Genomic DNA, 11,975 nt, shown 5'->3' with positions numbered 1-11,975 from the left:
ATGAATAAACTTAAATAAAAAAGAAGTAGGTGGAATAGAGAGTTGGTGTGATTGGAAAAGGACATCATGAAGGATCCACACATTCATGGGATTGTTAAGTCTTGACTGTGAGATGCATACACAAATCCACACATAGGACACAATTGCATAGAGCAATAATTACACACATACATGCAAATGAGTACGAGTAAAACTGGGGAAACCCAGACAATGTTGGTGAGAGGAGAGAAACTATCACACAGTACAGGAGAGACTGAAGTAATTTCTGCTCAGAAAAAAGGCACAAGGGTTTTTACTCACTGAGGCAAGCTAGTGGAAAGGGGCTGTGGGAAGTCAATGGGAAGTTTGGTCAGTGTGATTTGGCCATCCATGTTTGTAACTGGCACTTCTTCAAGTTAGGCTCCTACCTTCCCGCAGATGCTGCTGTGCTATTTTATAGATTATGTTTCAAAGGAATGGCTTCCAGGTCCTTGAGAAAGACGTTCTTGTGTTATAGAAGATTTACATTGCAAAGAGGCAGAGAAAGAAGCTACAATACCAAGTGTTTTTTAACATGAAATTGTCAAATTGGTTTCCATACAACATCCAGTGCTCCTCCCAACAGGTGCCCCCCTCAATGCCCATCACCCACCGTCCCCTCGCTCCTACTCCCCATCAACCCTCAGTTTATTCTCAGTTTTTAAGAGTCTCTTATGGTGAGTCAGGAAGAAACACAACTAAAATTTAGTCAAGCCACGGAGAATGTTCAGGTTGTGTTGGTCACTTCCAAACCATTTCTCACACTGCAGTGAGTTTGAATTTCCCACAACTACGTCTGTTCATAGGTGAAATATCTGTCAGAAGCCCTCCCAAATCGATCATACTGTCTTCCTGGGCTACTTTGAGAGCATCCTCTACTATGGTGTTTATGTTGTTTAATACCCAGTTTTTTTGTTTGTTTGTTTGTTTGTTTTACTATCTATCTGCATTCCTATCTCCCACACTGGACTGCAAGCTTTCTGAAAGCAAGGACTATATCTCTGTCACCAGTGTGTTTTTAGAAGGTAGACCAGTACCTGGCACAGTTTATTCATTCATCATATATCTATTAGGCACTTAAAATGTGTTACAGACTGTATCAATCCTGTTATTCATGTCACTTATTTTTTCTCTGAGTCTCTTTCTTAAAATTTACATATTTTACATCTCCAAAATCATGCATAGTTATGTTTTTCCAAGTGGTTAAAAAAATGGTGTGTGCTCCATTCAGTATATTCAGCATACTTAAAATTGAGCAAATCATTTTTTCCTCCACATCTGCTCCTTTTTCCTTTTATTTACTGTAGTTAAGGGTATCATCATTCATCTAATTCCTCAAGCTAGAAAATACGGAGTCATGTTAAGCCCTTCTTTTTCAGCTGCCACATATATTTGGTGACAGATCCTGATGATTGTGTCTCTCAGATGTTCCAAATTTCTGTTTCCTCTTTTTCATACTTAAGGCCACTGCTTTAGGTCATCATGACCTAGACCTCCTGACTGCCCAATCTATTGCCCACATTCCAATTAGGTAATTTTTTTTAAAGAGTGGAATCTAATCAGCTCATAATTTCTCCATTTAAAGTATTTCACAGTATTTCCTTTCTTTCCTTCCCACCACCCCATTATGAAATGATAAACTTTGAAGTCCTTAGTATGGCATAAAATGGCATTCATGATACAGGTCAAAATTCACTTTCTACATTCTTCATTTTCTTTCATGCATCTTATGTTCCTCAAAAAGTAACTGATGTGCCTAGAACACCTCAAGCTTATGCATGCCTTGGTATTTTTGCACATTTCTAATTTTTATTTTTTAGGATGCACTCCCTCTCTCTGCCCTTTCCGTCACATCCTTATCCTGTGCATATCACACAAAATAATGTTCAAAGCAGAAATACATCTCCTGTGAGAAAATGTTCTCTGACTACACTCTACTGTAAAGTTGATTTAAGTGAACCATCTATGGGTTTCACCCATCTATCTATCTGTCTATATATCTATCAACCTCTCCAAAAATTACAATCAAACAAATGTTACAGGCAAGATAATTAGAAATCGACAAACATTGGAAATCACAGACACAAAATTAACATGGAGGAACAAATGCAGAGTATCTCCTGGAATTTCCACTTACAATTAGAAACAAAACTAAACGAGGTGTTATCCGTGTTTACCTGGCATGCCTGGGATTATTTACTGTAACACTTGAATGATAAAGGTCAGATGCAGTGTATTATAGCCTTTTTCTTAACAATGTCAACCACTTTAAGTTAGTAATGATGTAAGAAGTTGTTTTAGGACTAGGGCAAAAAACATCGAGAGGACTTGAATCAAAAATGTTCATTATAGCATCTGCTGTAAAAAATGTGTAGTTCAAATTTCATTTCATGTAATTTGTGAAGAAAATAAAATATAGCTTGCATAATGCATTTCATAGTAATAACATTATTCATGATAGATGAGTAAAACTAGAAAATTTGGTTTATTGCTGTGTGTCTTGTCTGAATAACGGCTAAAATGTACTTGTGCTTTCAATTAGTATCATCGCCTTTATATAGAGAGTCAAGTGCGGCCAAATTGCATAGAGAGGTGAACTGACAATTCGTCAATTCATTGGCTCAATTACATCCCCCAAAGAACCACTTTGGATTTTAGATTCAAGATGGATTATTTACACTGATCGAATTAACCAGTTCAGAGATAAATCTCTACTCTGTGGACATAACTTGGAAATAAATATATACCTACAAATCATTTCAAAAATTCTTGCTGTTTCAAGCTTCTATGTTACTACTTTCATGACTAACATAACATGAAGAAAGTTGCCATATATTTTTACTTACTGGTGCTTGATCTGGGATGTTGAAATTTAGACAGGTGCTATATTCCTTGACGATGCCCTTTAAATTTTTTTAATGTTTATTTATTTTGAGAGAGAAAGAGCAGGGAAGGGGCAGAGAGAGAGGGAGACACAGAATCTGAAGCAGGCTTTAGGCTCTGAACTGTCAGCACAGAATCAGACGTGGGCATCGAACTCACAAACAAGAGATCATGAACTGAGCTGAAGTTGGTCGCTCAACCGACGGAGCCATTCAGGTGTCCCTTGATGATTCTCTTTGGAACTGGAACGGGGGCCATTAATGACAAGGAATGGGAATTGTACCTTTTATTTGCAAAAAAATATCTGATTACTTATACTACTTTACTGCTTCCTAGAACACAGAGAAATTTGTATATTTTTCTTAAGTGATCAATTATTCCCTTTTTAAAGTTTATTTATTTATTTGAGACAGAAAGAGACCATGTGAGTGGGGGAGTGGCACAGAGATAGGGAGAGAGAGAGAGAGAGAACCCCAAGGATTCTGTGTGCTGTCAGCACAGAGCCCAATGTAGGATTCGAACTCTGTGACATCATGACCTGAGCTGAAACCAAGAGTTGGATGCTTAACCGACTAAGCCACCCTGGTGCCCCAAAGTGATCAATTATTCTTATCAGAATTTAAGTTCAATTCACTGATAAAATGACTTTCATGATATATCACGGAAAGTTAGATTCAACTAGAATAATTTTTGAGAATGAAAATATTTCAATAAGAAATTCTCACTTCATTCACAAAATACCACTTACTAATAATTATTGCTACATGTGGCTAAGTTTACTTGCTAATTTCCTTGCCAAAATTTTCAGTAAATATTTCTTAAATATTTTAGAATGCAGTTTGGAATGAATGCTTAATAATTATGAAGATTACAGTGATATTATTTTTTTTAATCGTGATTAAAAAGAAAGAAGAAAGTAAAGATTATTTGAGGAATGTGATTTTGGACACAGAGACCAGGCTTAAAAGCCAGCAGACGTTTGGAAATGCAATGTCTAACAAAGCCTGAGGTGGCACTAAATGCTTGTGTGGAAAAAAGCATGCTTTTCTTGTACTTTGATTCTACAAAGTTCATCCTTTCATCATCCTCCATATTTTTGCCTTTGCAAACATTTTCCCTTTGCCTCAATAAAAAACAACTGCTCTTCTAAGACACTGCTGAGACTTCTATCCTTTGTGAGGCCACCGTTGATCATTCTGGTCAGTGTTGAACTTTACTAATTCTGCACACTGGAAGTCCAGGAATTAGCATGTGGGCTCCAAACAGAATGAAGTGATTTTGTTTTTTGTTACTGCTCTGTGACATTTACGTCATCAAGTTGTGCAATTACAAAAAGCATCATTTCTTCTGTCTTCCCAACTCGGCTCTGTTTTCTTGCAAACACTGATTGCACTGTTGGCTTCTTTTACATTTCCATAAGCATTAGCAGTGCCTTGAAACTCTCTATCATATCATGCATTTTTATCTTTGTCAATGGTCCTACCACTCTCTCAGCAGGTCTTGCATCCAGTTATGTACATGTTTCTGTTGCCTCTCTCCACACTAGAATGTCAGCAGAAAGAGAGCAGGGATCTTTTCTTTCTTGATCCCAGCAATTTCTCAATACCTAGAAGAGTTCTTGGCCCCAAGTAAGCTCTCAAATATTTGTTGAAAGAATGAAGGGACAGATATCTGGTTAGGTGGCAGCTATTTATACATAGTGGTTAATTTGAGCAAGGGTTAAGGAACAAACATTCTGAAAGCCCACGTCCCGCAAAGAATTAGAAAGAGATCCCAGAGAGTGGTTTCGATCAGATTTCCATTTAAGTGAATTCTCCCTTTGATAAACAATGTGACTTGGGCAAATTGCAAATACGCCTCAGTTTCCTCATTTGTCAAATGGGGCTGATAGTATATACTCTCAACCCATAATCTTAAAAAAATAAACATGTGAAACTATTTGTCAACTCATATAAAACACCATACACTATTACCATACAGTGCCGTGATACTGGTATCTGAGCTTATTGAATTTATGTCTCGCAAATTGATTCTTTACAGAGTTTTAATATATATTAATAAGTAGGCTCCCTTTATATGTATAAGTGTATGATTATTCTCTAATGTTTTCTACATGGTAATGTACATACGTGTGAAAATGTCTGTCCTACAGCTACCGTTGAAATCAATATTCAATTTCTGTCCATAGATGGCAGCAATGTACCAAATCTTAACTTTATAGGTGACCCTGTGAAAAAGTTATCTGTATACTAAATACCATGTTCTCTTAATAGGACATGAAAATTATTTAAGAAGAACTATAGCATCAATGGAATATGAACAAAAAATGTAAAAAAAAAAAAAATCCTCCACAGCCAGTCTCAGTCCTTTATTCAGTGAACTAAAGGGTTTCTTCAGTTTGCCCAGCATGGGAGTCTTTGTCATTTTAACTGAATGTCACAAAAGATATTGATAAAAATAAAACTCTTTTAAGATAATAGCCATTCAAAACAATACCAAGAAAATGCCCTGTCTTTCAGTAGTGGCTATTAAAAATGGATTAATACATGCATGCAGCTCTCTTTTATTTGTTTAAAAAATTAAAATGACCAGAAAGCGCTTACATCCAGAAACCTTTTATAAAGAAAGAATGGCAGAATGCAAAGAAAGGAAATTTCCAGATTTAGACACTGAAGACAAAGCAAACCAAGAGAAATGGGCCCATGGGAGACAAGAAAAGCTACAAGACGAGGTTGAACTGGAGAGAAATATAATAAATCTAAACAATGCCTCAGACTGCCCATCACAGCACAAAACATTTTGGTCAGCCATTGAATTTTCTGTCTATAAAAGTCCCTATCACATGTTGAATCACATTGGTTCATTTTTTCCCTTTGTAAATGAAGAGTTCATTATGAATGCTTTGGAAAATTATGCCTATGTTGAGTGCAATTGTGTGGAGGAAATATATTTCCATTTCAAATCATGAGAAATCAAAGAACAGTGCAAAATTCCCCTATTGTGCAACATTTAAAACCTGAAGATAATCTTTTGGTATTGGAAATATTTTAGCACTTAATTTAAATGATTTGGAGAGAAGCATGTACCTAAAGAAAAGAAAAAAAAAAAGAGTAAGAACTATTGAGAAAGAAGTAGAAAAAAGACACCACAGGACTGCCCAATATAAGGCTACACAGGGATAAAGCCCATGGACGAGAAAGGACTGTTGAGTTATAGCACCTCGCAAGGTTCAAAGCAAAATTACAAAACAACTTACAGATGTGGGATTTATTCATATCAGGGGTAGGTCTTTTAATACTCGCTTACTTAGCTCTTTGACTCTAAAAAATCCTAAGTCCTGTAAATCCTCCAGGGCCTACTATCTAATTATATTGGATATCCTGCATGTCTCCTTAATAAAAACTACCTTATTTTTTAATGGTTGGACTTCAGAGTCTTTGAAGACTAGGTTCTGCTCAGTTAGAAATAAATTCAACATGTTGCTTACCTTTTGCATAGTTCCTAATGTGGAAGTTTATTTTCCATCTCATCATTCCACAACCTACGATATCATATATTTTCCTAAATAAATTTATTTTCACCAATCCATCAGTATAGACTGAGGAACTGCTCCCTAACTTTTTTCCTGTTTTTCTTCCCCCTATGGTGAAAGTCTTCTCTGGTACAACAAAATATGGATTTCATGCAGCCCCACATGTTTATAATTATATTAACTCACAGAAAATTAAATCAACAATACACATCAGGTTTTGGCATTACCGTTCAAGAAGAAATAAAGCAAAGAGGTTCAGGGAAGTATCTAGAATAGGAAACCTAACATTTGGCACAAATTTCAAATTGCCCATTAGTCATAAATGTGGGTTTTTCAATTCATATTTTCTTGAAATAAATCTGCAGGATAAAATGTACCCAAAATATCTTCATTACTACTGCATAAAGAAGTGATGATAGCAATGAATGTTTTTGGATGCTACTTGTATTTTTGGTAAATAAGGTTCTGAAAAGTACAACCTTCACAAATGTTTCTTCTTTCTCCTTGATTACAACAATTACTCAGTTGAATAAAAAGATTCAAATTGAATATTGTGTACCATGTGTATTTTTAAACTCTATTTCTACAAGCTACTTAAGGGGACAAATAATAGATAGATGTTAGATCTATACTGAGAGATCTCTTGGGGTGTATGTGTGGTTACAATGGAAATTGTTTTTATGAAAAGATTGTATTAGGGTCATTCGTTGCTATTTTGAGTCCTGTTGTTACTCTGAGTTAGAAAAATGATGAACATTCTTACTGAAATTACCGATATAAAAATAGTGGAATTTCTTGATTACACTTGTAACTTTAAAAATAATTAGAAGTAATGAGAATCTACTGTTACCAGGAAAATATAAAATTCTTTCAAGATAATTCTCATACCTGGTTCCATAATCTTCTACTGTTGATTTCTGGTAAAAATAAAGTCACCAATTCAAATGACAAAATGTACTTTCTGAGTGCACTGTTAATCACTAGACACTCGATAGCACAGCTATCTAATGGAAATTATTTCTGAGATGACTGTATCCAGGTAATTCCACCCCCAAATATAAGTGTTTTATTTTATCACCCTATTAGATGGAAAAAAAAATTCTCATTTAATGAATAGGAAAAGGTATTGCAAAGAAGATGTCAGAGTATATATGATCCAACGTCCTTGTACTAGAGCTAGCTTATAGATCAGACTGTAAACACAATGATTGCACAAATGTTTAAATGTCTTCTTTCCATTAACAGGAATGATGAAGCTCCCAGAAAGCTGAATGATTAAAAGTGTGTGTGTGGGAGGGGTAGGGACAGCAGATTCTTATCTAAAATGCATACTGTTTAGTGCTGCACATCTCAAAAAGCTGTTACAGTGATAGCAAAACAGAAACACTGAAGTGTATAGGGTGCTTTTCAAAAGCCAGGGTGGTTGAAATTACCATGCCAGGAATAAACCATATGATATGTGGTCTACCTTCTCAGGAGGGAAAAGAGGAGGAGGTATTCTAGCATAAAAAAGTCATCATTGCAGTAGAAGGTATTAAAAATTGCTAATTAAAAACATATAAAATTACACTTCATATGTTTCTGTCTTTGGGAATTTAGATGGTTATTTCGAAAATCTTTAAGAGTTACCAGTAGAAGCTGGGAATAATTCTGACCCCAAAATTAAAATCTATTTTTGCATTGTCATTCGTGGCCATATGCTTTAAGTATCATAATTCCATTAAGAAAAATATGCTTACATAAAATCCTGCATAATAAAGTTATAATATTGTATCTGTTGATTTTTATAATAATATATATACTTTAACATTGTCTACAAGGAACAATCCTGCATTATAGATACTTTCATTGTTCTTTGCCTGTGCCATAGCTATGAACTTTATTACATTTAATGGGAAACTAATAAATGTTTATTGATAAGTGAAATGCATAGTATTTTTCCTAAAAATGACGGCCTCCCCCTCAGTACTATATGGTCAAGAGATACATAATGGAGACCGTTCTTCCCTAATTCTAACATCCATATCCCCTTCTGCAGTAACAAGCCAATTAATGTGTTACTGGAATCATAACCAAAATGCATCAAGGGATCAGTTGTTCTATTTTATTTTCATAATCTCTTAATAGGTTCGGCAATACTTACCCTGCCAATGACAAATAACTTCTGGACCTGCCAGGCATCTCAAGCCTTTTTTCTATCTCTAGTATGAATTTGAGGTCTCAGTCCTCCATTTTTTTTTCTCACCATCGTTCCTATTCCTTTATTCCAGAGTAAAACATCCACATAGCATATTTACTTAGTAGTTTTTCAGTGAAAAGACATTTACTACAATGGATTTCTTACCAATTGGAGGTTTTTCATGGTAATTGCTGGAGATTCCTTGTTATTACAACTATGCATTCTAATTTTGCCTAATGAGCCAATTCTAGTGATAAAGAAAACCCCAGGGCAGAGTGAAGGCTGTTACTTTTGGAATAACAAATGCCATAAATGATACCTCGCAGCTCAAGAGTCGGAATAGACAGCATGAGGTAGGAGGCTTTGCTGGAGTTTACCAGAGAGACTTCTATGGAAGCTCAATGGTAAACTCCTTGAGACATTACAATTGCAGTTATTTCTCCCAGGATTGGAGGTGACACCAGGAATTCTGGTCAGTCTGCAATGATGTTAATGTAAAAGCAGTGTCTGTGGATCAGAAGATACACAAATACCATATGCACCCACTCATAGATGAAATTTAAGAAACAAATGGGCAAAGGGGATAAAAGATCGAGAGGCAAATCAAGAAACAGATTCTTAGCCAGAGAGAACAAATTGGTGGTTACCAGAGGGAAGATGGGTGGGGAGATGAGCAAAACAGGGGATGGGGACTAAGGAGTATACTTGTTGTGGGGAACACCAAGTGTCGTAGGGAAGTGTTGAGTCATTACACTGTACATCTAAAGTTAATATTACATTGTATGTTAACTAACTAGAATTTAAATAACTTAAAAATTTAATGTTTAATTATTTTTGAGAGAGAGAGAGAGAGCGCGCGCGCGAGTGAGCGAGCAGGGGAGGGGCGGAGAGGGAGGGAGACACAGAACCCAAAGCAGGCTCCAGACTCTGAGCTATCAGCACAGAGCCTGAAGTGAGGGTAGAACTCACAAATCGTGAGGTCATGACCTGCCTACTGAGCCATCCAGGCGCCCATAAAAACTTTTTAAAAAAAAGATACAAAAGAGAGTTTTGTTGACTTAAGTCATGGGTCATGAATTACACATTTATTCCTTCTAATCATGATTTGAATATAATATGAGGGATGAAGGCCACATTTACTGGGGATTTACTGTGTTAGAGCAACTACATACACGGTCATTTAATAATCCCAACAATCTAAGGCAGGAATTTGTATCTTCTTGTGTTAAAAAATAAGATTGAGATGGGGCACCTGGGTGGCTAAATTGGTTAAGCAATTGGCTTTTGATCTTGGCTCTCCTACTTTGTGAGCTTGAGCTCCACATGGGGCTCTGTGTTGACAGCAGAGTCTGCTTGGAATTCTCTCCCCCACTCTCTCTGCCCGCCCCCTACCCCACTTGTACTCACTCTCTCTCTCTCTCTCTCAAAATAAATAAACTTAAAAAATAAGACTGAGGGATATTAAACAAATTGACCTCATAGATATAACTCAAAGAGACAATACTGACATTTGGGGACTGGGTGTCTCGGATTGGAATGGTTAACTCTTTCATGATGTCATATACTCACCTCATTTTATAGAGCATTTTAATAGAGGTGTGATATGTGGGAATATAGACAAAAGAGGCAGCAACTTGCTTTTGCCTGGAGCACCAGGGTAGGAATGATTAACAGAGGAGAGAATAGAGAACTTTTTGTGGATAAAAAAAAAAATATATGCTCAGAGAATTCCATCATAGAAAATAGGAAAGCCCTGGCATGCAAGACACTCATGAAAACTTTGGCACGAATGGATCTTAGGGAATAAGAGAAGGCTGTTAATAAAGATGAATTTATAGAGATAGGTTGGAACTAGAATTTAAAGAGCCTTATTACCTGCATATGAGATAGTCAAAAAATATTAAAGAAAATCACTAAAATATAAAAAAAAAAACATAGTCACCAGATATATGTAAAAAATATTTTCTATCAGCTTTTTTTCTTCTTGGAATAGAACATGGTAAAATATTTTTTTAAATATATGTATTTTGGATTTAGCTAGTTCAACATTTTCAATTCATAACTGAGAATATTGAGAGATTCATAAAGGTAATGAATTTTCCAAATCTTAAAGTTACTTTTGAAAGAACATTGCCTACAAGAACCAAGATCTTTTTTTTTAATGTTTATTTATTTATTTTGAGAGAGAAAGAGTATGTGAGCAGGGGAAGGGCAGAGGGAAAGAGAGAGAGAAAGAATCCCAAGCAGGCTCTTCATTGCCAGCACACAGCCTGATATGGGGCTTGATCTCATAAACCATGAGATCATGACCTAAGCTGACATCAAGAGTTGGGCACTTAACTGACTGAGCCACCCAGGTGCCCCTAGAACCAAGATCTTTTAACTCCATAACTTCTCCATCATGCTATGAATTCTTGCTGCTGTGCTGACATATGAAGAAATATAAATATTATCATATAAACATTGTCTTTGACATATACCCATAGATATAGACTAAAATAACTAAAGCTATTCCAACTTGTTCCAAACTTTGAAATGTACTAAGTCCAGAGACACCTCCTTGTCTGCCATTTACCGCCATATCCGCCTTCCAGAAAAACATGAAAGGTCATATTTCAGATGCAGAAGCTTTTTCCCTAACTGGGACACAAAGACACAAATCTATAGGATGAATGCATAATTCCCCTAAATGGGCTTCTGGGTCTCAAATTGCAGCTTCAGTGTATTTTTGTATTTCTCCTACAGACTTTGGTGGATCAATCCATACCCCCTACACACACACACACACACACACACACACACACACACACACACACACGCATGCATGTACTTTAATCAATGTATAGTTTAATTGAAATGAAAAAGTCACTCTACTCTAAACTCTATATTATAATCTTTGGTTTATAGGCCTGCATCTTTTAGTACATAGTGAGATTCTTGAGAGAAGAACCGAACTCCACCTTGTCATTGTCATTTCCAGCATGGTACATAATAAGCACTCAGTAATACAGTATACTAAATAATGGGTTCACAGTCATGAACGAGGCAAATATTGCCCAAAAAAAGTTGCACCAGAAGGTATTAAGAAAGGGAGACTTTATGTAGCACTATTGCAATGGGGAAAGATTGAATTGAACTCCAATGACACAAAGGTGGCAATTTTTAAGCTGAGGATGAGCTGATGGAAGAGTACTGAAGAGTGGCGTTGGAGGAGAGGTTAGTCAGTGTGATTAGGCAATCTGTGTTTGTTGATTGGCACTTCTCATAGCTGGGCTCCTGCCCTCCTATACAGACTCGGCAACAGGGCCTCTACCCTTCTTAATTATTCCATTTCAAAGGGATGGCGCCTTTGACATTCCTGGG

The sequence above is a fragment of the Puma concolor genome, chromosome A1 (genome assembly GCF_028749965.1).
Source record: "Puma concolor isolate L17-30 chromosome A1, mPumCon1.1.hap2, whole genome shotgun sequence".
Classification (NCBI taxonomy): domain Eukaryota; kingdom Metazoa; phylum Chordata; class Mammalia; order Carnivora; family Felidae; genus Puma; species Puma concolor.
The sequence above is the reverse complement of the archived record's forward strand: the minus strand, read 5'-3'. Positions refer to the sequence as shown.